Source organism: Aquarana catesbeiana, linkage group LG05 (genome assembly GCF_042186555.1).
Source record: "Aquarana catesbeiana isolate 2022-GZ linkage group LG05, ASM4218655v1, whole genome shotgun sequence".
NCBI classification, from domain to species: Eukaryota; Metazoa; Chordata; class Amphibia; order Anura; family Ranidae; genus Aquarana; species Aquarana catesbeiana.
The window spans coordinates 449,167,492-449,193,908 of record NC_133328.1 but is presented as its reverse complement, the minus strand read 5'-3'; the positions used below and the strand labels follow the sequence as shown (position 1 = coordinate 449,193,908).

At 44.5% G+C, this 26,417-nt stretch overlaps 1 long non-coding RNA gene across 1 annotated transcript; it reads left to right on the top strand.

Moving 5' to 3' along the window:
- Positions 1 to 2,611: 2,611 nt before the first annotated feature.
- Positions 2,612 to 21,462, top strand: LOC141145922 (uncharacterized). The gene is made up of 4 exons (XR_012244702.1): positions 2,612 to 2,731; positions 2,831 to 3,086; positions 18,614 to 18,773; positions 18,863 to 21,462. It is a non-coding gene; the product is annotated as an uncharacterized lncRNA (long non-coding RNA).
- The last annotated feature ends 4,955 nt before the right edge of the window (positions 21,463 to 26,417 follow it).

The following is a 26,417-nucleotide window of genomic DNA, read 5'->3' as shown; positions in this document are numbered from 1 at the left end:
TCTCAGAATTCAAATATTGTATTCAATTTCCTAGGACAATACGGAAGGAAGTATAAATCAATATGCTGTACATTTAAGCAATATATTATACAACTTTCTTTCCTTCCACCATGGGTGGAAGGAAAGAAAATTGATTGATTCCCCCATCAAGACAGTCAGTGTTGATAGCAGAATCACTCCTACAGTGCTATTGTGTTGTTCCAGCAGGCAGCCTTCCCTGCCAGCAGAATACAATGATCCCTGCTAGCGGCTATAGTCACCGGCAGTCATCGCATGCAAAAAAATCGGACAGGCTGGTTGTGCTGATGTCAGTTGATGGATCAATTTCAGTCCAACGAGCCTGTCCATTGATGGTTTGAATCTCGGAAGGTCCCTGCTGAACTGGCCAAGATTCACTCCATCTATGGCTGGCTTTGGTGACTTTCTAAGGCATCCATGCTTCACATTTCAACACAGTTTTGGTAACTCTATTACTGTACAAACATATACATAATTTACTCTGTTCCTAAACTTAATGGAATGACAATGTTTGGGAAAGCTACTAATGAAAAGATTGTCAGTCATTCTTAGACAGACATGCCTAGACCTGCACAGCCCCGCTCAGCACCACCCCAATTTTTCCTCTCCTTCAAAGATCTCCTCCTGTCTTCATTGCCTTGTTTTGGATAGCAGTTTCTTTGAGTGCAGCTTTGATGCAACTTTACACTCTCTGGATCAAAGTCGCATCAAAAGTCACATCAAAGCATTGCAGATACCTTTTCAAAGTCAATGATTTTCAAAGTAGAATAGATGGGAATGGGTGCCATTGAAATCAATGGGGTGTGACTTATCATGCAACTTTATGTGTCCAAAGTGGCATGACAAGTCTCACTTGTGGAAACAGAGCCTTAGTGCGGTTGCCTGTATTGTGATCATTGTAGACTGTGAGCTGAGATCCCAGAGCACTTCCAGCTACACTGACAGTCACCTCCCCCCATGTCCAGCTCCCCTCTCCTGTGGTAGTCTTCACTCAAAGCCCAGCACAGCTATACTGTATATGTGCACCTCCCTCCGTGTGGATGGGGCTTTCTATTTCTTCATTTTGTCATGAATTAGGATGTACAAGGCATCCTTACTGATAGGAGAACACTGGGCGGGAACCTATAATCAGCTCTTCCCAGCCTGTATATGCCCACTGGCTACACAGGAACAGTGTCCCTCCCAGGAAGTGATGTCACTAGCTTTCAGTAACCACACCCACTGGCTGCTTTTAAGCTCAGAAGGAAGTGGAATTGAAGTCCCGTGACAGCACTGGATACTGCAAAATGAAGGTAGAAAAACATTTTGAGATATAAGCCTGAACTCAGCTCACATTAATGATTGCAGGGGAGAATTTAAGTGTTAGGGTGGACTTCCACTTTAACATAATTTTTATTAGATCCTTGCAATGGCATCCCTAGGGGGGGGGCAGAGGGGGCCCTGACCCCCCCAACATTATGCTGTGCCCCACCATGTGCCCCCCCCCCAATAAAAAAAAAAAATTTTTTTTTTTTTTTTTTTACAAAAAATCAATGTCTAAGAGGGAGAGAGTCCCCAGTCAGCTCCTGCGGGTGATTCCTCCCCCCTCCCTTTGCTCGCTGACACTGCATAATGCGAGCACTCACACAACCACGGCCGCCCAATCTGCTCCTTCCCCTGCATCCTCATTGGCAGGGAGAAGAAAGAGTTGCAGGAAGGACTCCACCAGGACTCTCAGTTACTTAAAAAACAGACTGATTTCTCCCATCCTTAGGACAGGAGAACCAGCCTGTAAATTCCAAGAGATGCCAGACCAGCGCTGTCAATAGCAGGGGCAGGACAGCAAGAGGAGGCTGGGGAACCCCACAGTGGCAGAACACCAGGGCCCGGTGGCAAGACAACCTTTGCAACCCTGATAGTTCTCCCACTGCTTTGGACCCTTATATGTTCTTGGTATGCTGGTGACATATATCTCTTGTTTTCTGCCACCCTGGGGGGCCCCAATACAGTAGGAAGGGAGCTCACTGCAGAACATGTGAAAGGGCCCGTTGTGAGATCGTAGTAAAGGGCCCCAGTATATATATATATATATATATATATATATATATATATATATATATATATATATATATATATGCATTTTATAGTTGCCCCCCTACTTTTGTCCCTGTCCCCCCATGTGCCCCCCCTAAATATGAAAGCTGGAGACACCACTGGATCCTTGCTGCCCTCCCACTCCAGTGCTCTGTGCTGACATATCAGAGTAATAGCCATTCCCCTCATCAAAAGGGTCCTTAAACTGAAATGTTTAAAAAAAAGATGAGACAAGGTCTGTCAGAGTCTTTTATTTGTCTAATTTGTCTAATGCTGGTGGCTATAGGACTACATAGGTATATTTATAAATCCCACACAACTTATGTAACAAGGGAGTGAAGGTAAGACTATTACAAGTAATAGTTATCTGCATGAATGCCAACAAAGTCATGCCAACATATTTTGTTTACATATAACTATGATTGCATAATCTGCTCCCAGCAGTTAAATTATAGACCAAAGATTTGTTGCAAAATGTTTGTATGTTCTCTATTTAGTTCTCTGTACTAAGCCTCAGCCTAAGCCCCACCCAGAGACCAGTAACCAGATCAGTTATCAGATCCATGTCACAGCAGTGTTCAAGGCTTTTGTTGTGGGATTTGGGATTCCTAGTTGCACAGAAACTTATATAAACGTAAAGGTACTTGCACTTATTACCACTAGGTGATTGCTGTTTAGGTGTTTTACTAGGCTGTTGCCTTAACTTTACCTGACACAATTATTCCATTATTTTTCACAGGTGATTTGATCAGTTTCGCTGCCTTAGTAATTACCACAGCTGTTTCATCTGAGTGAAATCCTGAAAACATGACCTGTTGGGGTGCCTTGAAGACTGGAGTTGAGAAACACTGCACTATATATTTAAAATTTATTTTTAGGAGCTTCTGACACCCATTTAGAGGAAGTGGAGGAAGATCTTTTCAGAGAGGAGACAAAGGCACAGAGGAAAGTTACACTGGAGTCCCACAGAAGGCTTTTTTTGAAAAAATAGGAGGGTAAGGGTGTATATATAAGAACGCATATTGTGGTTTATTGAAGTCTTTTTTACAATTTTTTGATGTAAGCACATTATAAGAATATAGTTGGTACATATGTGAAGTTGGACATACTAAACTTTATTAATACCTATTAAACACCTGTCTTCAGTGGCCAATAGGGATGAGCTTCGTGAACATGGGTTTGACTCGAACATCGTCTGTTCGTCCGTTCGCTGAATTGAGAACGATATGGACTGTTCGCGCCAAATTCATGTGGCGCGTCATGGCCCATAATTCACTGCGGCATCGCAGTGCATTGCTGGCTGATGATTGCCCAATCATGCACTATGACCCGCATGCTTGGCCAATCACAGCGCCGTCTGTAGAGAGAACTGTAATTGGCCAAAGCCAGGGTGGCTTTGGCCAATTATGGCTCAGGGGGTTTAGTACACGCCCCACACTATATAAGGCCGCCTGCATGGTGGCCCTGTGTAGTGTGTTCCAGCATTGAGAGATAGAGACAGTGTCATTTGATTTACGTTAGATAGATTAGGCAGGACAGTCAGTCAGTTAGCTGCACTTACAGTGTATTGTGTGTGTGTGTGTGTGTGTGTGTGTGTGTGTGTGTGTGTATATATATATATATATATATATATATATATATATATATATATATATATATATATATATATATATATATATATGTGCAGGGTGCTGCTGTCTCTGAGCGTTATTCCAAAAGTTATTTGGTGTGGGCCTTTTTTGAGACGAGTGCATCAGATCACACCGCTGCTATTTGCAACATATGTCTCAAGCGTATCTCGCGTGACCAAAACATCTCCCACTTGGGCACCACATGCTTGACCAGACATATGTTGACCTGCCATGCAGTTCGTTGCCAAGCGTACCTAAAAGACCCACACCAAAGAACAAAGAGGACCTCTCCTTGCTCCTCATCAGCTGAGATCTCCAACCCCACTATACCTTCAGTCCTCTCTGAGACCTGCACTGAGAGGAATGAAGGTGTAGAATTAGGTGTGTCACAGCCAAGGACTTGTGGGCAATCTGCTTTCGGTACACCGACGTCAGATTGTACCAGGCAAATTTCCCTGCCCCAGCTGCTGCACCGCCAAAAGAAGTTCGCTCCCAGCCATCCACATGCCCAGCAGTTGAATGCTAGCTTGGCAAAATTGATAGCACTTCAACTGCTACCTTTTCAGTTAGTAGACTCTGCCCCCTTCAGTGAGTTTTTGGAATGTGCGGTTCCTCAGTGGCAGGGAGCATATTACCATTGACTCGTGGTCCAGCAGGCATGGACAGGGATGTTACCTAAGTTTCACGGCGCATTGGGTGACTCTTCTGGCAGCTGGGAAGGATGCAGGACAAGGTGCAGTAGTGTTGGAGGTTGTTCCACCACCACGACTCCAAAATGCCACTACTAATGATTCTGACACACCTCTCTCCTCCACCCCCTCCTCTTCTTCTTCCTCCATGGCCTCTAACTGTGCTTTGTCCTCGGAACCAGCGGTGCTCCGTAGGCGTTCAAGGGGCTACGCAAGTATGCAAGCCAAAAGATGCCATGCGGTGCTTGAGCTGGTGTGCCATGGGGACAGGAGCCACACTGGGGCAGAGGTTCTGTCAGCTCTGCAGGGGCAGCTTCAGAGGTGGTTGACGCCACGCCAACTTAAGGCAGGAATGGTGGTTTGGCAACAACCTCCTCTCCGCCCTCTGACAGGGACAAATGACCCATGTGCCCTGTTTGGCTCACGTCCTTAACTTGGTGGTGCAGCGGTTCTTGGGCAGTTACCCGGGCTTACAGGATGTCCTGAGGCAGGCCAGGAAAGTCTGTGTGCATTTCCGCTGGTCATATAATGCCAGTGCTCGGCTGACAGACCTCCAAAAGGAATTTAACCTGCCCAAGAACCGCCTAATCTGTGACATGCCCACCAGGTGGAACTCAACGTTGGCCATGCTGCAGTGGCTGCACATGCAGCAGAGGGCCAACAATGAGTACCTGTGCAACTATGGCACCAGGACACGGTCAGGGGAGCTTGTTTTTTTTTCCCCATGCCAGTGGGCCATGATCGGGGATGCATGCACTGTCCTGTCACCATTCAAGGAGGCCACGAGGATGGTGAGCAGTTCCAGTGCATGCATCAGTGACACTGTCCCCCTTGTCCACCTGTTGGAGCACACGCTGCGTGGAATAATGGACAGGGCACTTGAGGCAGAACAGAGGCAGGAAGAGGAGGACTTCCTTAGCTCTCAAGGCCCCTTTATCCAGACAGTGTTCCTGCATGCCCGCCGATCACACAGGAAGAGGGCGAGGAGGAGGAGGAGGATTGTGTCAGTATGGAGGTGGAGCCTGGCACTCAGCATCAGCAGCAGTCTTTAAGGGATCATTTACAGTCCCAAGAAACACATGGACTTGTACGTGGCTGGGAGGAGGTGGCTGCAGATCATTTTGTCCTTAGTGACCCAAAGGACTCCAGGCCGAATGCCTCAGCAAACCTACGCTGCATGGCCTCCCTGATCCTGCAAAGCCTGCGGAAGGATCCTTGTATTCGTGGTATCAAAGGAGAAGGAACAATACTGGCTGGCAACCCTCCTTGATCCACATTACAAGGGTAAGGTTGCGGACCTTATCTTGCCGTCACAGAGGGAGCAGAGGATGAAACATCTTCGGAAGGCCTTGCAGAAAGGTCTGTGCAATGCATTCCCAGAGACTGGGAGGTTACAAACTCCTGTTTCTGGACAACATGTTGCTGAGGCTTCGGTCAGTCAAAGAAGGAGCGGTGGAGAAGGTGGCTGTCTGACTGATACGTTCAGACAATTTTATAGTCTGCAGCCCCAAGGTATGATCGGTTCCAGCAACCATCGCCAGCATCTGTTTTACATGGTGCAGGAATACCTAGGGGTAAGATCTGACTTGGACACCTTTCCCACCGAAAATCCTCTGGGTTACTGGGTCTTGAGGATGGATCACTGGCCAGAGCTTGCACAGTATGCAATTGAGATACTGGCCTGTCCTGCATCCAGTGTTCTTTCGGAACGCACATTCAGTGCTGCTGGAGGCTTTATAACCCGATTACAGGTAGCGTCTGTCCACCGACTTAGTCGATCGACTGACCTTCATAAAAATGAATCAGTCTTGGATCACCACCAGCTACCAAGCACCTGATGCTGATGTAACCGAATACATTTTTTTGGAATGTCAGATCCCTCCAAAGACTGCCTATGCTGATGCTGAGTGACTATCCTGTTATACTGAGTAATTATCCTCTTCCTCCTCAATGATCATGATGATAGCTTGTAAGAACATTTTTGGTTCTGGGCGCTGCCAGTCCCACCACCAGTGCCTAAGGCCCAATTTTTCAGCCCCTGTTTAACAGGGGCATGTAATTACAATTTTTGATGCAATTCTTTGCAGTAGGGCTAGTTCCTGCCCTCCAACTAGAGTATCTGTGAGGGGTTGCAGTGTTGTGGCACCAGCACCAGTGCTTAAGGCCCAATTTTTCAGCCCCTGTTCAACAGGGACATGTAATTAGAATTCTTGATCTAATATTTCACAGCAGGGCCCGTTTCTGCGCCCACCAAGAGTATCTGTGAGGACTTACAGTGTTGTGGCACCAGCACCACCACCAAAGGCCCAATTTTTCTGCCCCTGTTCAACAGGGGCATGTAATTACAATTCTTGATCTAATATTTCACAGCAGGGCCCTGTGAGGGCATACAGTGTTGTGGCCACAACAACACCTTAGGCCCAAATTTCTGCTGAGTATATAGGGCAGGCCCCTACTTTCAAACATCCAACTTTCAAATGACTCCTACTTGCAAACAAAAGGAGACAACAGGAAGTGAGATGAAATCTACCCTTAGGCTCGATTCACACCTATGCATGTTGCTTTTGAGCGTTTTTGGAGGTTTTTTTTCATGCTTGCCACGTTTTTGAGCTGCGTTTTTGCCGTGATTTGCGTTTTGCATTTTTTTTTTTTTTTTTTTTACAGTTTTTTTTTTACAGTCTAAAAAAAAAAAATTAAAAAAAACGGCAAAAACGCTGCAAAAACGCTGCAAAAACGGTGCACTTGCGTTTTTGATGCTTGTCCATTGAAATCCATTACATGCAAAACGCTGCTTTTTGCATGAAAAAAAGTCCCCGACCCTTTCCAAAAATACAGAGAAACAAAAAGGCATTGATGTGAACATGTTCCATAGGAACCCATGTTAAAAAATTCCCGTGCATTTCTGCAAAATGCATCAAAAAACGCGCTAGTGTGAATGAAGCCTTAGGAAGGGAAATACTCTCCTGTAAGAGTTAATATGGGAAAAACTTTTCTCCTTTCCACTGATGCTTTATCACCAATCTTAGTTTCACTAAAAACCCCAAATTTTCAAAAAAACATTTGTCATTGGGACAAAAAGTGAGGTGAAATCTTCTGAAGAGGAGCACAGACAGCAAAACAAATGTCACAGGGGTGATAACCCTTCCCTAGGTTTTCCAAAAAGCTTAAAATAGATGTTTTGGCTGGAGCTAAACACTTTAAAAATGTACCAGTTCAAAATTACAAACAGATTCTACTTAACAACAAACCTACAGTCCCTGTCTTGTTTGAACCGCCTGTATACTGCTGTTCAGAGTATATAGGGCCTGGGGGCCCCACACCTTTCCTTTTTTAATTTGGGTGCGGGGTTCCCCTTAATATCTATACAAGACCCAAAGGACCTGGTAATGGACTGGGGAGTACCAATGCCGTTTGTCTCACTGATTTTCATCCATATTGCCAGGACCCGACATTACATTAAAGCCGCAAGCAGCTTTAAATGACTTTTTTTCCTTTAAAAATGACATTTTGTGCAGGGACTGTTCTAAGCACGGAAAAAACAGGCCACTTTACAGGCATACTATAGACACCCCCCAGGTACGATATTTAAAGGAATATTTCACTTTTTTTTACTTTAAGCATCATTAAAATCACTGCTCCCGAAAAAACGTCCGTTTTTAAAAGTTTTTTTTGCATTGATATATGTCCCCTGGGGAAGGACACGGGTCCCCAAACCCTTTTTAGGACAATACCATGCAAATTAGCCTTTAAAATGAGCACTTTTTATATTGAACGTTCGAGTCCCATAAACGTCAATGGGGTTCTAACGTTCGTGCAAATTTTCGGTCCGTTTGCAGGTTCTGGTGCGAACCGAACCGGGGGGTGTTCGGCTCATCCCTAGTGGCCAAAAAAATATTAACTCAATGGCCAAGAATATCAGCTGATGTGTGTAAGACCTGATGTGTTTGCATAAAACTTCGCCCTTAAAGAAGTTGTAAACCTTCAAAAAAAAAAGAAAAAAAGACCTGCAAGACAAAACCAACCTGCAAGACGAAAAAAACAAAACAAAAAAAAACAACCTGCAAGACAAAAAAAACAACCTGCAAAGTGTGCATCGCATACTAGCTCATTATGAAATACTTACCTTAGAACTATGCCCTGAAACTGCACCGACACACCGCTGACAGGGCCCACATCTTTCCCGGAGTTATTTTTGGGTTTGTAGGCTCTGGCACGGTGATTGGCCAGAGCCGCGAAGACATCCCCCCCACGCATGTGCGCCAAAGCCGCCTGACGTGGCATGGGTCCTGAAGAAATGGCACGACCGGGCCGTTCCTTCAGTGCGCATGCACCAATGACGTTGGCGGCAGCATATATATAGTAAATATCTCCTAAACGGTGCAAGTTTAGGTGATATTTACAGTACCTACAGGTAAGTCGTATTCTAGGCTTACCTGTAGGTACAATTAAAGAGGAAGACTTAACATTTTAACATTATCTTTAATCACAGCGCTTAAACCATCAACCAAATAATACTAAATTATTGTTTGTAGCAAGAGATATACAAATAAACCGCCCCTGAATCTCTCTTACTCCACTGCGCCAAAGAAAAGTGCAAAGCTGTATAAAAGATGTGTAAATGAATACAAAATGTGTGTACATACACAGAGTACAGTGAAAAAAGCTGCCACTTAAATAAATATATAAATTGATCAGAATCCCAAAACTATACCTCTCACATGTGTACAGATAGAGACAGCGGCGCTAATATAAATTGTGTAAAATAATGGGTCAGAGCAGCATAATGCCTATGACCCTCTACTTATACATAAAAATAATAATAATAATAGTGTCATGAAAAAAAAATATTTTTATCATGAAAAACATTTCTTTAACACCCAGTGAAAAGTGTCACTATAGATGATAAATTACAAGAAATTAATGATCAAGCTCAACAGTTGTTTTTCAATCTTCTTGTGTGAAAAATCTTCTACTCTTCCACCACACCACCATGATAGTGACACCACTCCCTCTGAAGAGCGCACTCACCAGATTGTATAGCCTCCCACTCTCGTGTTCAGCAAAACAGCAATTGAACCACACCTGGGTTGCATGTGATGAACCATGAATCCAATCAAGCCAGCTCCATATGTGAAAAAATTAATAAAGTGCTCCACATAGTGTGATACCATTTTGACGGATTTATTAAAATCATTCCAAACACACTTCAATGGTTACACTCACTTTTAAACTGAAACATAAAATCCTTTAAAAAAATCCACAGCGAGCACAACAAGCAACAGGATCAGTGATCCAACGGTGCACCGCGGTCACAGCGGACCTGAAGTGTGAACTGGTGTATCTCTCACCCAACCTTCTAAGGCCCAGCCATCCGATCGGTGTAGTCCTCCTCAGACAGCGGCGTCTAATGTCAGTGCGATAGAATGCCGTCTAACCATGCCCAAGACATGTTTCATCGAAAAGACTTCTTCATCATAAAAATAATTTTTTTCATGACACTATTATTATTATTTTTATGTATAAGTAGAGGGTCATAGGCATTATGCTGCTCTGACCCATTATTTTACACAATTTATATTAGCGCCGCTGTCTATCTGTACACATGTGAGAGGTATAGTTTTGGGATTCTGATCAATACTAAATTATTGAATTATAATGTCCTATATAGTGCATAATCCATATAGTGCAGCTTTTAACCGGTTCCTGACCGGCGCACGCCGATGTACATCGGCAGAATGGCACGGCAGGGCAAATGGGCGTACCTGTACGTCCATTTGAATTCCCTGCCGTGCCATTGCGTGTGCGCCAGCTAGGAACACCGTGAGTCGGGTCGCGGGTCCCGCGGACTCGATCGCCACGGGGATACCCGCGATCGCCTCATGGAGAGGACGAACGGGGAAATGCTGATGTAAACAGCATCTCCCCGTTCTGCCTAGTGACAAGTGTCACTCTATCTCTGCTCCCTGTCATTGGGAGCAGAGATCAGTGACGTCACACACCAGCCCACCCCCCTGACAGTTAGTAATCACTCTCCTAGGACACACTTAACCCCCCCGCCCCCTAGTGGTTAACCCCTTCACTGCCAGTGTCATTTACACAGTAATCAATGCATTTTTAATCGCACTGACCGCTGTATAAATGACAATGGTCCCAAAAATGTGTCAAAAATGTCCGACATGTCTGCCATAACTTCCCAGTCACAATAAAAATTGCTGATCGCCGCCATTTCTAGTAAAAAAAAAAAATGTTTAATAAAAATGCTATAAAACTATCCCCTATTTAGTAAACGCTATAACTTTTGCGCAAACCAATCAATCAACGCTTATTGCGATTTTTTTTTTTTTTTTTTTACCAAAAATATGTAGAAGAATACAATCGGCCTTAACTGAGGAAAAAAAATGTTTTTTTTATATATTTTTGGGGGATATTTATTATAGCAAAATGTAAAAAAAAAAATGCGTTTTTTTCAAAATTGTCGCTCTTATATTGTTTATAGCGCAAAAAATAAAAATCGCAGAGGCAATCAAATACCACCAAAAGAAAGCTCTATTTGTGGGAAAAAAGGACGTCAATTTTGTTTGGGAGCCACGTCGCACGCCTGCGCAATTGTCAGTTAAAGCGACGCAGTGCCGAATCGCAAAAAACGCTCTGGTCAGGAAGGGGGTAAAATCTTCCGGGGCTGAAGTGGTTATAGAGAAAGTCTGTTAATGAATAACATCCTTCAAGTGCTGCTTGCAACTATCATTTATCTTGTGCAATACTGTCCAAAAAAAAGTGCTTCATACAAACTGTGCAAACCAAATTCTATTGATTATAACATGCTCTTCAAAAAGTGCTCTCGTGTTCAGCAATAAGCCATCACCACATATGAGAACTCACCAGACAGGATTGACCCCCTGCTAGAATGGATCAGTCAGCGCTTTCCCCCAAGGGGTTAATCATCCAAGGTAACACCGCTCCTTCCTCTCACCACGTCTGGGATTTCATAAAATCAGAGGAAATAAAGGGCTCCAATAGTGTAAAAAATGTTTTTTTATTTAGGCGACTGACATATACAACTTTAAAAATTCATAAGCTATCATGCATTGCTCACATTTAACTGTGCATTCCGCCCTGCACCCAGGTTATGTAGCGTTTTTATCATATAACACTGTCTTCACTATAACAAGTGCAAGCCCTGTTTGTAGCTCGGGCCTCTTATCACATCCAGGTGTCTCCAGTGAACCAGTTTTTCTTCCTATAAGCCTGTCTCAATGTACGTATCGTCATACTGATGTCCTGATGAGTCATTCACCTTGAAAACACATACCTAGTGTGTTAGTGTTTTTCAGAGCAAATAGTCCTCCTATATGCATTTCCACCTGTCTGTGACCTGCTGTCCCTGTTCTCCAGTGTCTTCATGACTCCTGTGCCTCAGCATTGCTCCAGTGTCTCTGTGCTTCAGTGTGTCAGTTTAGCCCTGAGCCTCTAGTGCACTTTGTTCTTCCCTGTGCCTCCAGCATGTCCCTGTATTCCAGAGTGACTCCTGAGTTACCATACAGCTTCAGGTACTCACCTGCTATCTTCAGGTACTCACCTGCTATCACATGGACTATTCAGGCACCCCAGCAAGCCCCTGTGCCTCCTGCACTCCTTCACTCCTATGTTACAACACAAGTCTAGGTACACACCTGTTACCCAAATTGTTCTTCCCTCAGTGGACACAAACTCATGTCCTTGACAATAAACCGTTCTATAGAAAGAATAATTTTTTTGACTACTTACATATGCAACCATTATTTGATAGTGGGGAAAAATAACCCCCACGATCATAAAAAAAGGAAAATATTAAAATGTATCCACAGTTGTGTTTTTCAAAGTTATCACAACAACATCTTTAGCATATCTTAAGCTTTCTTTATTTCAACTTGATCTTTTAAATATTTTATTTAATACAGCAATCTTAACACCTATAAGAAAGCAAGCAGAAAAGAGATGCAAAAAATAAAGTATAAAGTTTTGTAGATGTTGGAAAGTAGTTTAAATTGGGTTGTTTCCTTGACAACCAGCTTTCCATTGCATTACTTTTACCGATTTGAACATCTTTATCTTTATCATTTTAATAACAATCTAACTGTAATGTACATTTTACTAAAAATAATTCTGTTGAAATTAAGATAAAACAGTGTACTGTTTTGGCATACATTGTATAGATAGCACGTTTCAATATAAGATTGTTATGCATGGGACTGAATGCTGGATGCCAGTGTGCTCGGAGACTGAGTACACCCATGCAGGCTATAGCTGAGTATCCTAGAAAGCACAGAATACCGGACTCGCAGGAATGGCAGGAGTTTAGGGCAGCACTGGAGTGCTAGTCTTACAGACAGGCAGGACATGGAATACTAGTTGAAAGCATTTACTGCACTAGGGTCCAAGTTCAGAGGGAGACAGGGGAATCGTAGCAGTGGTGGGATGTTGAGCTTACAGGAACACAGAGTAATAAAAATGTATGAGATACGTGGAAGTGCACAGTACTCCCAGTGAATTGAGGTACACAGGAATACAAATGATGTATTGTATGTAGCACTACCCCTGTAGGGGTTGCAGGTGATAAGGTTCTCCACTGCTGGACAGCCAGGCACACAACATCTTCAGCTTTCATCCGAACACTGTGAACAGTCCTTGAGCTTTGTTTTGTGTTTTTATTAGGGGGTAATAACTTTGATGTGGATAGGAATTATGGGATGCCCAACTTGATACCAACAAAACCAGGGAGAACTTCCTCCTTATATACAGCTCCAATTGATCCTTCTCCTTTGCTCTGTACAACTCCAATTGAGTCCCAGTTTCCACTAGTGCAACTTGTTGTGCGACTTGACTCATGTTAAGTCACATGACAAGTCAAAATCCATGTATTTCAATTGTCCCCATTCTAATTGCTGCGACTCCAAAAAAGGTTTTTGCACTACTTTTTGCTGACTTCAGTGCCACTTGATCTCCATAGACAGTAATGTAAGTTGCAACAAAGTCACATGTACATGCATATCACCGTGACTTTGTTGTGACTTGTTGCGACTTTCACTGAAGTACAGTACTTTTTTTTTTTTTTTCCGACTGTTCCGCCCAAAGCACATGATCTTAAAACAGGAGGTTATAACAGGGGTCATAGTACCTGTGTAGTGTGAGTATCTGAGTGTTGTCTGAGTAGTGTGTGTGGATCGTTAGTACTTGTGTATTGTGTACCTGTGTATTGTCTTGTCGTGTACCTGTGTATTGTCTTGAGTATTAGTGCCAGGAAGCTAGTTGTTAGGTAATTTGGACAGGGTAAAATACCCAAATCCTCACCAAATTTAATAGGTACGATGCCCGGCGGGTGTGGAGAGGCGACTCTTTGTACATCTTGCCGCATGTATGCGTTCCTTGATCATCCGATCGAGGGCGAATACTGCTGTGCAAAATGTAAGCACATTGTTTCCCTGGAAGCCCAGGTTCTGAATCTGGGGAAGCAACTGTCAGCACTGAGAAGTCTCTCCATACTAAAGGTGAGCCAGGAACGTACACGGCAGGTGCCGGCAGGGGCCAGCACAGAGGCGGGTGGAGACAAAGAGGTGCAGGCACTAGCAAAGAGTAGATGGGTGACAGTCAGGAGGGGTAGAGGGGGAAGTGCCAGGGAGGCCGATCCAGGACTGGAGCATCCCAATAAGTACGCTCCATTGAGTGACATTGGTGTAACCAGTCAGGGACCAGCACTGCTGGAGATGAGGGACTCTCCTAGCAGCCAGGGGAAGAACTCCTCCAGTGAGAGTGGGGGGGCAGCAAAGGGAAAGGAAAGACAGATTCTGGTGGTAGGGGACTCAATTCTTAGAAGGACAGAGAGGGCAATCTGTAACCAAGACCTGAAGCACCGAACAGTATGTTGTCTACCGGGCGCTCGGGTTCGGCACATCACGGATCTTGTGGACAGATTACTGGGAGGGGCTGGGGAAGACCCGGCTGTCATGGTGCACGTTGGCACCAATGACAAAGTCAGAGGCAGATGGAGTGTCCTAAAGAACGATTTTAGGGACTTAGGAGCTAAATTGAGGAAAAGGACCTCCAAGGTAGTGTTCTCAGGAATACAACCGGTACATCGAGCCACACCAGAGAGGCAGAGGGGGATTAGGGAAGTAAACAAGTGGCTGAAGAGCTGGTGTAGTAAGGAGGGATTTGGGTTCCTGGAGGACTGGGCCGACTTCTCAGTCGGTAACCGGTACTATAGAAGGGACGGACTGCACCTAAATGAGGAGGGTGCAGATCTGCTGGGAATTAAGATGGCCAAAAAGTTAGAGGGGTTTTTAAACTAGGCGATGGGGGGAGGGTCCAGAGACAGTGATAGCCAGCGCGGAAGATATTCCAGAGGGTAATATTGGGGGCATTAGTGGTAGGTTAACCAAAGCACAAAAACACAAGGTGAGTATAGTAGCAAGTCCAAGTTGCAATCTTGAAACACCCAATACGAGGACAATATGCGACCGGTCTAAACTATGTGGCATGTTCACTAATGCCAGGAGCCTGGCGGACAAGATGGGTGAACTAGAGATACTGTTGTACAAGGAGGATTTGGATTTTGTGGGAATTTCAGAGACCTGGTTCAACAGCTCTCATGATTGGCTGGCAAACATTCAAGGGTATACCCTATACCGCAAGGACAGAGAGGGTAAAAAAGGGGGAGGGGTATGCCTATATATCAAGAATAATGTACAAGTGAATGTGAGAGATGACATCACTGAGGGGGCTAGGGAGGAGGTGGAATCTTTATGGGTAGAGCTCCAAAGGGATGAAGCTAAGGGGAAAATAATACTGGGAGTATGCTATAGGCCCCTTAACCTGAGGGAGGAAGTGGAGACGGATCTCCTATCACAAATTGGATTAGCAGCAAGGATGGGAAGTGTTATCATAATGGGGGATTTTAATTATCCAGACATAGACTGGGCGGAGGGAACCGCACATTCATTTAAGGCTCGCCAGTTCCTTAGTGTCTTGCAGGACAATTTTATGGGTCAGATGGTAGACGCACCAACTAGAAATAAAACATTACTAGATCTACTGATTACCAACAATACAGACCTGATAACAGATGTGGAAATACGGGGCAATTTAGGTAACAGCGATCACAGGTCAATTAGTTTCAGTATAAATCACACAAATAGGAGACATGAAGGGAACACAAAGACACTGAATTTCAAAAGAGCCAACTTCCCTAAACTATAAACCTTGCTAAAAGGCATAAATTGGGATAAAATATTAGGAACAAAGAATACGGAGGAGAGATGGGTTTGCTTTAAGAGCATATTAAATAAGGGCATTAGCCAATGTATCCCATTGGGTAATAAATTTAAAAGAGCGAACAAACATCCTGGATGGCTTAACTCCAATGTAAAAATGCATATAAAAGCAAAGGAGAAGGCCTTCAAAAAATACAGGGTTGAGGGATCATCCACAGCATTCAGAATTTATAAAGAATGCAATAAGAAATGTAAGGGTGCAATTAGGTTGGCTAAGATAGAACATGAAAGACACATAGCGGAGGAGAGCAAAAAAAATCCCATGAAATTCTTTAAGTATGTAAACAGTAAAAAAGGGAGGACAGACCATATTGGCCCCATAAAGAATGAGGAAGGACATCTGGTTACAAAGGATGGGGAGATGGCAAAGGTATTGAATTTATTCTTCTCCTCAGTCTTCACGAGTGAATCGGGGGGGCTTCAGTAACCAAAACTGCAGTGTTTATCCTCATGACACAACACAGGAAGCACCTACATGGTTAACAAAGGACGGAATTAAAATTAGACTTGAGAAACTTAACATTAATAAATCACCGGGACCAGATGGCTTGTATCCGAGGGTACTTAGGGAACTCAGTCAGGTGATTGCCAGACCGTTGTTCCTAATTTTTACAGACAGTCTATTGACTGGAATGGTACCAGCTGATTGGAGAAAAGCCAATGTAGCACCAATATTTAAAAAGGGCCCAAAAAACATCCCTGGGAATTACAGACCAGTTAGCCTAACATCAATAGTATGTAAACTCTTGGAGGGGATGATAAGGGACTATATACAAGATTTTAGTAATAAGAATGATATCATTAGCAGTAATCAGCATGGATTCATGAAGAATCGTTCTTGCCAAACCAATCTATTAACCTTCTATGAGGAGGTGAGTTGCCATCTAGATAAAGGAAGGCCCGTAGACGTGGTGTATCTGGATTTTGCAAAAGCATTTGACACAGTTCCCCATAAACGTTTACTGTACAAAATAAGGTGCGTTGGCATGGACCATAGGGTGAGTACATGGATTGAAAACTGGCTACAAGGGCGTGTTCAGAGGGTGGTGATAAATGGGGAGTACTCAGAATGGTCAGGGGTGGGTAGTGGGGTTCCCCAGGGTTCTGTGCTGGGACCAATCCTATTTAATTTGTTCATAAACGACCTGGAGGATGGGATAAACAGTTCAATCTCTGTATTTGCAGACGATACTAAGCTAAGCAGGGCAATAACTTCTCCGCAGGATGTGGAAATATTGCAAAAAGACCTGAACAAATTAATGGGGTGGGCGACTACATGGCAAATGAGGTTCAATGTAGAAAAATGTAAAATAATGCATTTGGGTGGCAAAAATATGAATGCAATCTATACACTGGGGGGAGAACCTCTGGGGGAATCTAGGATGGAAAAGGACCTGGGGTCCTAGTGGATGATAGGCTCAGCAATGGCATGCAATGCCAAGCTGCTGCTAATAAAGCAAACAGAATATTGGCATGCATTAAAAGGGGGATCAACTGCAGAGATAAAACGATAATTCTCCCGCTCTACAAGACTCTGGTCCGCCCGCACCTGGAGTATGCTGTCCAGTTCTGGGCACCAGTCCTCAGGAGGGACGTACTGGAAATGGAGCGAGTACAAAGAAGGGCAACAAAGCTAATAAAGGGTCTGGAGGATCTTAGTTATGAGGAAAGGTTGCGAGCACTGAACTTATTCTCTCTGGAGAAGAGACGCTTGAGAGGGGATATGATTTCAATTTACAAATACTGTACTGGTGACACCACAATAGGGATAAAACTTTTTCGCAGAAGAGAGCTTAATAAGACTCGTGGCCACTCATTAAAATTAGAAGAAAAGAGGTTTAACCTTAAACTACGTAGAGGGTTCTTTACTGTAAGAGCGGCAAGGATGTGGAATTCCCTTCCACAGGCAGTGGTCTCAGCGGGGAGCATTGATAGCTTCAAGAAACTATTAGATAATCACCTGAATGACCGCAATATACAGGGATATGTAATGTAATACTGACACATAATCACACACATAGGTTGGACTTGATGGACTTGTGTCTTTTTTCAACCTCACCTACTATGTAACTATGTATATCTTTGCTCCTCTCACAGACATCACTTCCCATAGCTCAGTGTAGAGTAGTGTGGGAGACAGCAGGAGGCATTCCCAGGCATAGAAAGAACAAGCAAGAACTTCATGACAATGAAGAAATCATCCGGCTTGTCAGAGAACATATGGCTATATATGACATCAGAGATCCATTATACAAAGATCAAGTGAAGAAGGAGAGAGCATGGTTGGAAGTGGCTTGCATATATTATGAATCCTGGTGCTCTTTATTGGCTACAGAAGGGTCAGCAAAAATTAAGTGGTTTTATATATATATATATATATATATATATATATATATATATATATATATATATATATATATATATATACACAGTATATAAATTGCATCAGTACCACACTGCTATGTAGGTGCCATTGGCCCCCGAAAAATGCATTTTGGGTTTTGCCATTATTGCATTTGAGATTATAGATTGCATCCAGATTTCTCATGATACCCCAGAGTAACAAATGTTAATGGGGAATAAGGCGATAATGATGAAACGCAAAACAGATGTCGGGGTGCCTTCAATGGCAACTACAATGTGGAGCACTTTTGATGCAATTATCCTGCATAATTGTGAGGCATTTGCAGCAAATGGCAAGACACAAGATTTGTCTCACAAGAGACTCTCCTGCTCCTTTTTTTGGAGACAAGCTTCACGGGTTGCAGTTTGCTGCACTTGCCACCCAAGTTATCATTAGCTACTGTCTCGATTATCTGTCTTAATGAATAACCTATGGCCAGGTATCTTTAAAAAAAAAAATATTTGAACTTGGTATTGTCTTTATGTTTTGCAGTGCAATCATTACAAACACGGTGGAGAAGTCTCAAAAACTGTTACAACCGATATCTCTGTAAATTGCAAAAAGGAAGGCGTGGTTCAGAGTCTAGAAGGCTAGTCCCATATGCCCATGCAAGGAAGCTTGACATTTTAAAGCCAGTGTTGGAAATGCGACAGTAAGTTATCAGCAGTCATATTTGCAGTATTTAGATATAAAACGGTATAATAATGCTTCCTTTAACAATTTCCTATTTCTTTATTTCAGAACACAAGCAAGCTGGGAAGGCAGCACCAGGGCCGCCATCAGGGCCTTCTCCTGGGCCAGGAGAAGGCAGGACGGGTGGGTGGAGGGGAGCCGTGCTGTGCATTACACAAATGATCTCCTAGCTTCTGCTATTCTTATCTCACTGACACTGAGCTCCGACATCGAGCTCTTTACTACCACCTCTGGCTACTATGTGCATGTTCACTGTTCGTGTGATCTGTACTATGCTTCTCAGCAACATGTCAGCTTTGTGAAAACGACCTGGGACTTGGTAGGAAGACCTTATTTACAAGTAAGGGCTGTGGGGGAAAGGGACGGGGGCTGTTGGTGTACAGAGAGGGGCCAGAGCCTTGTGTGTGTACAGATTTGTGTATAGAGTGGTATATTTTGATGTTGTGCTGCCCCAGGCAAGACTAAAATCAGGCGCCCCCCCTCCATCTAAAATTGTCCCACCCCTTCCTTCTCAAATGTCTATTCGGGGCCCCTGGCGGCTGTGCAGGGGCCCTGGTGGCTGTGTGGGGTCCCTTTGCGGGGTCCCAGGGTGCTGGTGGTTGTGCGTGGTCCCTGGTGGCTGTGCGAGGTCCGTGGTGGTTGTGTGGGGTTCCTGGTGGCTGTGCGGGGTCCCGGATCCCTGGCAGCTGTACGGGGTCCCTGGTGGCTTTTCGGGGTCCCTGGTGACTGTGCGGGGTCCCCGGTGGCTGTGCAGGGTCCCGGGTCCCTGGTGGCTGTGCAAGGTCCCTGGTGGTTGTGTGGGGTCCCTGTGCGGGGTCCTTGGTGGCTGTGCAGGGTCCCAGGTCCCTGGTGAATGTGCGAGGTCCCTTGTTTGGCCTAGGCCAAAACACAGCACTGTGTGTATGTGAGGGGCTGATATATATACACAGGTGTGTGTGAGGGGGCTGACATATATACAGGTGTGTGTGTGTGGGGGGGTGACATATATATACACAGGTGTGAGGGGGCTGACATATATACAGGATTGAAGGGGGGTTGAGTACGTACAGGTGAGGTGGCCAGTGTTCAGATTCGGTAGGATGGTCCGTGGTCAGGCTGTGGGGGGCAGGCCTAAAGCTGTGTAAGGGGCCCAAAAATTTCTGATGGATGCCCTGGGCAGCACACAGTATTTGCCAGAAGAAGAGGGGTTAGAGGAGGCTGCAGAGGAGGGGGATTTACAAGAAATTGTTGACCAGGAACAGTTCTTAGAGGAAACACCAATCTCTAGGACTGATACCCAATTAACGAGGAGAAGGCTGAACTGGAGGCCTAGTGATGTCTCTTGGCCTTGCAGAAGATCTACAAGAGAAAGTGCTAGAGGTGGAAATCCCATGGGTAAAATCTTACTGGTGGTCAGTGAGATGTCCACTAAAATTGCCAAACACCAGTGTGAAGACACAGCATTTGCCAACTTTTAGGCATTTGTAAAAAGGTCCCCCCAGAGTAAAAATATGCATTTCAGATGGCTTTGATGTCAACTGCTCAATCCTGTGTGTGTGAGGAGCCAACAACCTCCTCAGCATGTATGAAAGCCCCTCCCCCACATATCCCCCTTATCACCAATACCAAGTACACCATATGCCCCGCCAATAAACCGCCCATAATGTAACGATTATAGTAATATGCTGAATCCCTTAAGACCACGTATGTTATCTATGTTATATTCCTGCCCCTATTACCTCCACCCTTGGTCCCCCGACCACTCACCAACTTATGCCGCCTACACCCACTCAGGTTCCATCTTTTCAGGAAAGGCAATACTACCCCGGAGCATCAACAGATTACCCTGGACCATCCAATAGTATAGGTTCAGGGTCCACTGAACCAAAAACCTACCAGCAGTAACATAGTAGGTAAGGTTGAAAACAGACACGAGTCCATCAAGTCCAACCTATGGCCTAGCAGTTGTAAAGTTTTTTTTTTTTTGGTGTTAAAAATAAACAAACGGCCTTCATGCAACACTCAGCGCTATGGTGCTTTGAAGTACCCCTTATTGCTGCTACAACAGCAATCTTATGCAGATAAATAAATAAATAAGAAAATTAAAAATATATATTATATAAAAAGCAGCCGCTTAAAAGATCATAGAATCAAAAGATCATAAAAGATCATAGAATGCTTAAAAGATCATATATACACATGAATAAAATCAATCCTTAGGGGGTTACTGGGTTATTGAGTTACTGAGGGCATCTCAGTAGAAGTTGGGATGACAAACATGTCAGGGCATGACCTAGCGGTGTCTGGAAGTAAGGATAGCGTGTCACGGGTGGAGAGGATTAGCCTGAGACTGTCCGAGCAGTGGATGCACGAGAGAGAAGATGGCGTCTCCTCCTGAATGGTGACAGATTGATTCATACTACTTTGCTGTTTAAATTTTGTATCTTGTAAGTGTGATCATAAGGGGGGTGGATGTTCTAACAAAAACAATGAACTAGTTGAAATGATTGTTAAAAAATTAGCCTAATTGGCACCTGTTTATTTATGTTTTATCTAGTTGCTTTGGTTGCCAAGAAAAAACAAAGCATTGTTGTTGTTCACCAAAAACAACATTTATTTTTTGTGTATTTTTGCAAATAATTATTAAAATAAAAAATACTTTGGCTGCATTTTGTGTTTTTTTTCCCTTTTTTTTGAAAGCGGGATTTCGGCCGGGAAAAAAAATATTTAAAACTCAGCAGCTACAAACACGCTGCTGACTTTAAATAAGTAGACTTACCTGTCCTGGGTGCCCGCGATGTCGGCCGCCCGAGACCTACCCGTCGATCAGCTCTCGGGTCCCAGCACTGCCATCCTAACTAAGGGAAACAGGCAGTGGAGCCTTACAGCTTCACTGCCCGTTTCCTACTGTGCATTCGCGAGTCGTGCATCGCTTTATGAATGGGACACGATGTGTTGTGGAACACACACAGTTCCCATAACACACCGCGCTACATTCCCCAGAAGACAACACAGGGAGGAGAAGACTGACTTTTTTAGGTATTTTTTTATGCATTTTTTTTTAGGGTGGACCCCCACTTTAAGTAGAGTATTTTCTTTTTAATTTGTTTTTATTGAGCAATTTAACAAATTACATTGAAACAGTCATTAGGTCATCTTGCAAGTTATACAATGGTGGTATAGATCAACAAGGGACTTTTAGCATATTTAAGCAAATAAGATGCAGTCAGTACAGTTATATACCATAAATCTTTTCCCCAGTTGGGGATTTGAACTTTTATAAAACTTAAGGGGTAAAAAAAAAAAGAAGGGAACTAAAAAATGGGTGTAAATAAACAGATGTAACATAACAGACACCATAGGGGGTTATTTACGAAAGGCAAATCCACTTTGCACTACAAGTGCAAACTACAAGTGCAAAGTGCACTTGAAATTGCACTGAAAGTGCACTTGGAAGTGCAGTTTCTGTAAATCTGAGGGGTACATCTGAAATGATGGGAAGCTTTGCTGATTTTATTATCCAATCATGTGCAAGCTAAAATGCTGTTTTTTTTTTTTTTTTATTTTCCTTGCATGTCCCCCTCGGATCTACAGCGACTGCACTTACAAGTGCACTTTCAGTGCAATTTCAAGTGCACTTTGCACTTGTAGTTTGCACTTGTAGTGCAAAGTGGATTTTCCTTTAGTAAATAACCCCCATAGTGTACCAAAACAAAAGGATTCCAAGAGGCAAGATCCTATTGGGCCTTCAAATTATGTGTCCCTTATCGGGAATATACAAGACCAACATTTCCAGTTTTTATTACATTTTTTTAGTGAGTCCATGTGCTAGTATCTGTTCATATCAGGTAGATTTTTGCACTTTTTTGATAATTTCTGAAACATTAGGGGCTATATTGGTTTTCCAGAGTGATGCTATAGTCATACGGGCTGGAGTGAGGATTTGGACAATTAGGTAATGAAATTGTTTAGGAATTTTATCTAACTTGTGGTGTAGGAGAGCCATCTCCGGTGTTGGGGGAGTGAAGAAGCCTGTGACTTTCGAGGTCAGGGAAAAAATTCCATTCCAAAAATTGCAAAGGTTTCTGCAATTCCAAAACACATGAAATAAAGTGCCTATGTCTCCACAGCCTCTCCAACATTTAGGAGTAGAGTCAGGGAAAATTTTTGATAGCTTGTTAAGCATTTTAGGAAGTTGTCCTAATGGTTAACACACCTTGATGCTTTAAAAGTAATTCTTCTAGATAACTAAATTTGCTGCCTAGGCCTTTTTGTCTTTTTCCCAGGCCAACATAGGGGCCATTTCGATGCAGCTATCATCGGGTTGTAGATGGGCATAAAATCTTGAGATGCCTCCCTTTTTAAATGGTCTATGTCATGGTTATGCAGTAATATTTCTCTGTCTGCTTACCTCTCCTCATGTGTTCAGACTAAGAGGGCAGCCACTCTCACCTGGCTGTTTTTTATAACCTCTCCTCTAAGCATTGTTCCACCCCAAGTCCAATCAGGGAACCCTATATTAACCTGTGCACTGTAAGCCAGCGGTGCTGATCAACCATTGTGTATTCATTGTGTGTTTGGTTTCCTGTTTCCTGCTTGCCGTGTGCTCTTCATTTGTCTCTGTTACTGACCTTGGCGTGTTCCTGACTATTCCTGTCTGCTTAAGACCCTGACTTTTTGGCGTGTCCCTGACTATCCCTGTTTGCCTGTGACCCTGAACCTTTGGCATGTACTCTATTTTTCGTGTCTGCTAGTTGACCTGACCTCTGCCTTATCCCTTTACTATCCTTGTTGTTCCAGCCTGCTGCTTCCTTCTCCTGTAGTCTACCATGAGCTGTGAGACCCTAGGGGCCGCGACCTGGAGCCAGACTGCAGCGCAGTCCATCCTCACCACTAGAGGCTCTGGTGAACACCTGCTGGCTCTTGGACTCCGTGCCCTGGGGAATCTATGCTCTAGCTCCCACTGGGATCTGTGTTAGTGATCCAGTAGACCTGCTTCCTGAACCTCCCTGGGTACTATCCGCAGCAGTCAGTCCTAGGGTCCACTATCTTAGCGGTGCACTTCCGACTCCTACGGAGTGCATCTGTCACCTGGTCTCAGGTGACCTGACAGTTTGATCAGCCATGGACCCGGCTGACGTGCTGCTTCCTGCAGATGATCCATTACAGGGCTTAGTCCGCAGACTTGAGACCCAGGAATCGCATAAGTCCCAGGTGATGCGATTCCTTCAGGATTTGGCCTCCCGTTTTGAACAGGTTCAGGCCTCATTAGCATCCCCCGGTTCAACAACCTCAGCCACTATCTGCTGCTGCACCTATCACACCAGTCACAGTCACACATTCATTACAACTGCCAGCTCCGGGCCGCTTCTCTGGGAACTCCAAAGCCTGCAGGGGGTTCCTTAGCCAGTGCACAATTCATTTTAAACTACAGCCCCAAAACTTCCTGTCCGATCGGGTGAAGGTAGCCTATATTATATCCCTCCTGTCTGGCGAGGCGTTAGCCTGGGCTGCTCCTCTGTGGGAACTGAATGATCCAGTGGTTTCTAGCCTGTCTGATTTTTTTGAAACTTTTTCGGAATATCTTTGAGGAGCCGGGTCGTGTCTCCTCAGCGGCCAGCGCTCTTTTATGTCTCCGTCAAGAGTCCGCTTCTGTGGGACAGTATGCTCTTCAGTTCCGTATTCAGCTGAATTGAGCTGGAATAATGAGGCACTAGCTGCAACCTTTTTACATGGCCTCTCCGATAGAGTGAAGGATGAATTAGCAGGAAGATCCCTCCCTGTTGATTTGGACGGTGTCATCACCTTGTGTAACCACAAGAGAGGGCCCTGGAAAAAGATGCCAGCACTTCCCATTCTTTAGGCAGCCTGAGCTCCCTATCCCTTCTCTTCGATCCGAGGAGCACCCCCTGCCTGCTGAGGAAACTATGCAGCTGGGCCAGACCAAGTTATCTCCCGAAGAATGCGCTAGGCACAGAACTCCGGGCCTGTGCTTCTACTGTGGGGTCAAAGGTCATTTTCGTGACACTTGTTCTCTTCGTCCAGAAAAACTCTTGGGGCTAACACATCTGGAGGGTCGAGCCCTTCCTCTCGTTCGGTCTCGGCACATCTGGATTCCAGAGCTGCTGCCAATTTCATGGATGGGAAACTGCATCTTCCATGAGACTTACCCTTTTTCCCCTTACAACGCCATTGGTGGTCTTGGCGAATGATGGCACTGTTCTCCCAGGGGGCCCTATCCACTTCCAGACCCTCCCTGTTAAGATGTCGGTAGGGACACTCCACCAGGAGTGGATATCCTTCCTTGTCTTACCTAAGGCTTCATCTCCTATCATATTAGGCCTTCCTTGGTTACGGCTCCATTCTCCACACGTTGACTGGACTGCTGAACAGATCCTGGCTTGGGGTTCCTCCTGTTCCTCTTCCTGCCTACTCAAGGTTACCCCAAAAGAGAAACTTCCTGTTGCCACCATCCCAGTATCTTATGCTCTTCCCGCTGTATATGGCGATTTCTGGGATGTGTCCTTCAATAGCCAGACAGATGCACTCTCTAGATCATGTGGCACTCTGGATGAAGACCCCACCTATGAACCTGAGCCGATCATTCACTCCAGTTTGCATAACCGTTTACCTTTGCCTGTCCCTAAACTCCCTTAGACGCACAGCCAGGCTAACTTGTCCGCAAGTTCCACAGTCGCTACGCCCTGTGATGCGATTGAGATAGTCGCTACACCTGGCGATACTATTCAGTCGGCCTATGCACCAGTTATGCCAGTCCAACCTATGCCCAGTGAGCTTCCTGCTTTTTCTTATTCAGGACCTTCTGTAACCTGGTCTCACCCTACTACTATTTTATGTCCATTCAAACCTGTCTAAGAAGCTCAATCTATCCTTTGGATAGACTGCCCTATTCAGCCAGGTGGGGTTTTCAACCTTTTTTTCAGGACTCTCTGCATTCTGCTTGTGTTTCAACTATAGAGCTTGAATCCTGTGACACATCACCTTCTAACTAGTCTCAGGGATCCACTGACCTCTGTCCAGTCTGATGATCCTTTGCTGGATGTCCAGCTCATCTTTAAGGGTCTGGGGGACCCTGCCCAGACTCCTGATGGTCTTCTCATGCCCTTACCCATTTCTAAGAAGCCTTTAGTCCTCAATAAGCCCCCTCATCCTCTCCCTACCTCGGTTTTGGTCTCTGAGGATAATCTAAAGTACCAGGTTAGTCAAGTTCTGGATTCCCGGCACCGTAGAGGCATTCTTCAGTACCTTGTACATTGGAAAAGGTTTGGTCCTGAGGAGAAGTCTTGGATCACTGCATCTGAGATCTTTGTGCCTCTTCTGTTGAGTAGGTTTCATCTGGAGCTTCCCATTTAAGCCTGGGCCCAGGCGGGGGGAGGGGGAGGCCTCGTAAGAGGGGGGGGGTACTTTTATGGTTATGCAGTAATCTTTCTCTGTCTGCTTACCTCTCCTCATGTGTTTAGACTAAGAGGCCAGCCACTCTCACCTGGCTGTTTTTATAACCTCTCCTCTAAGCATGGCTCCACCCAGGCCCTATCAGGGAACCCTATATTAACCTGTGCACTGCAATCCAGTGGTGCTGATCAACCATTGTGTATTCATTGTG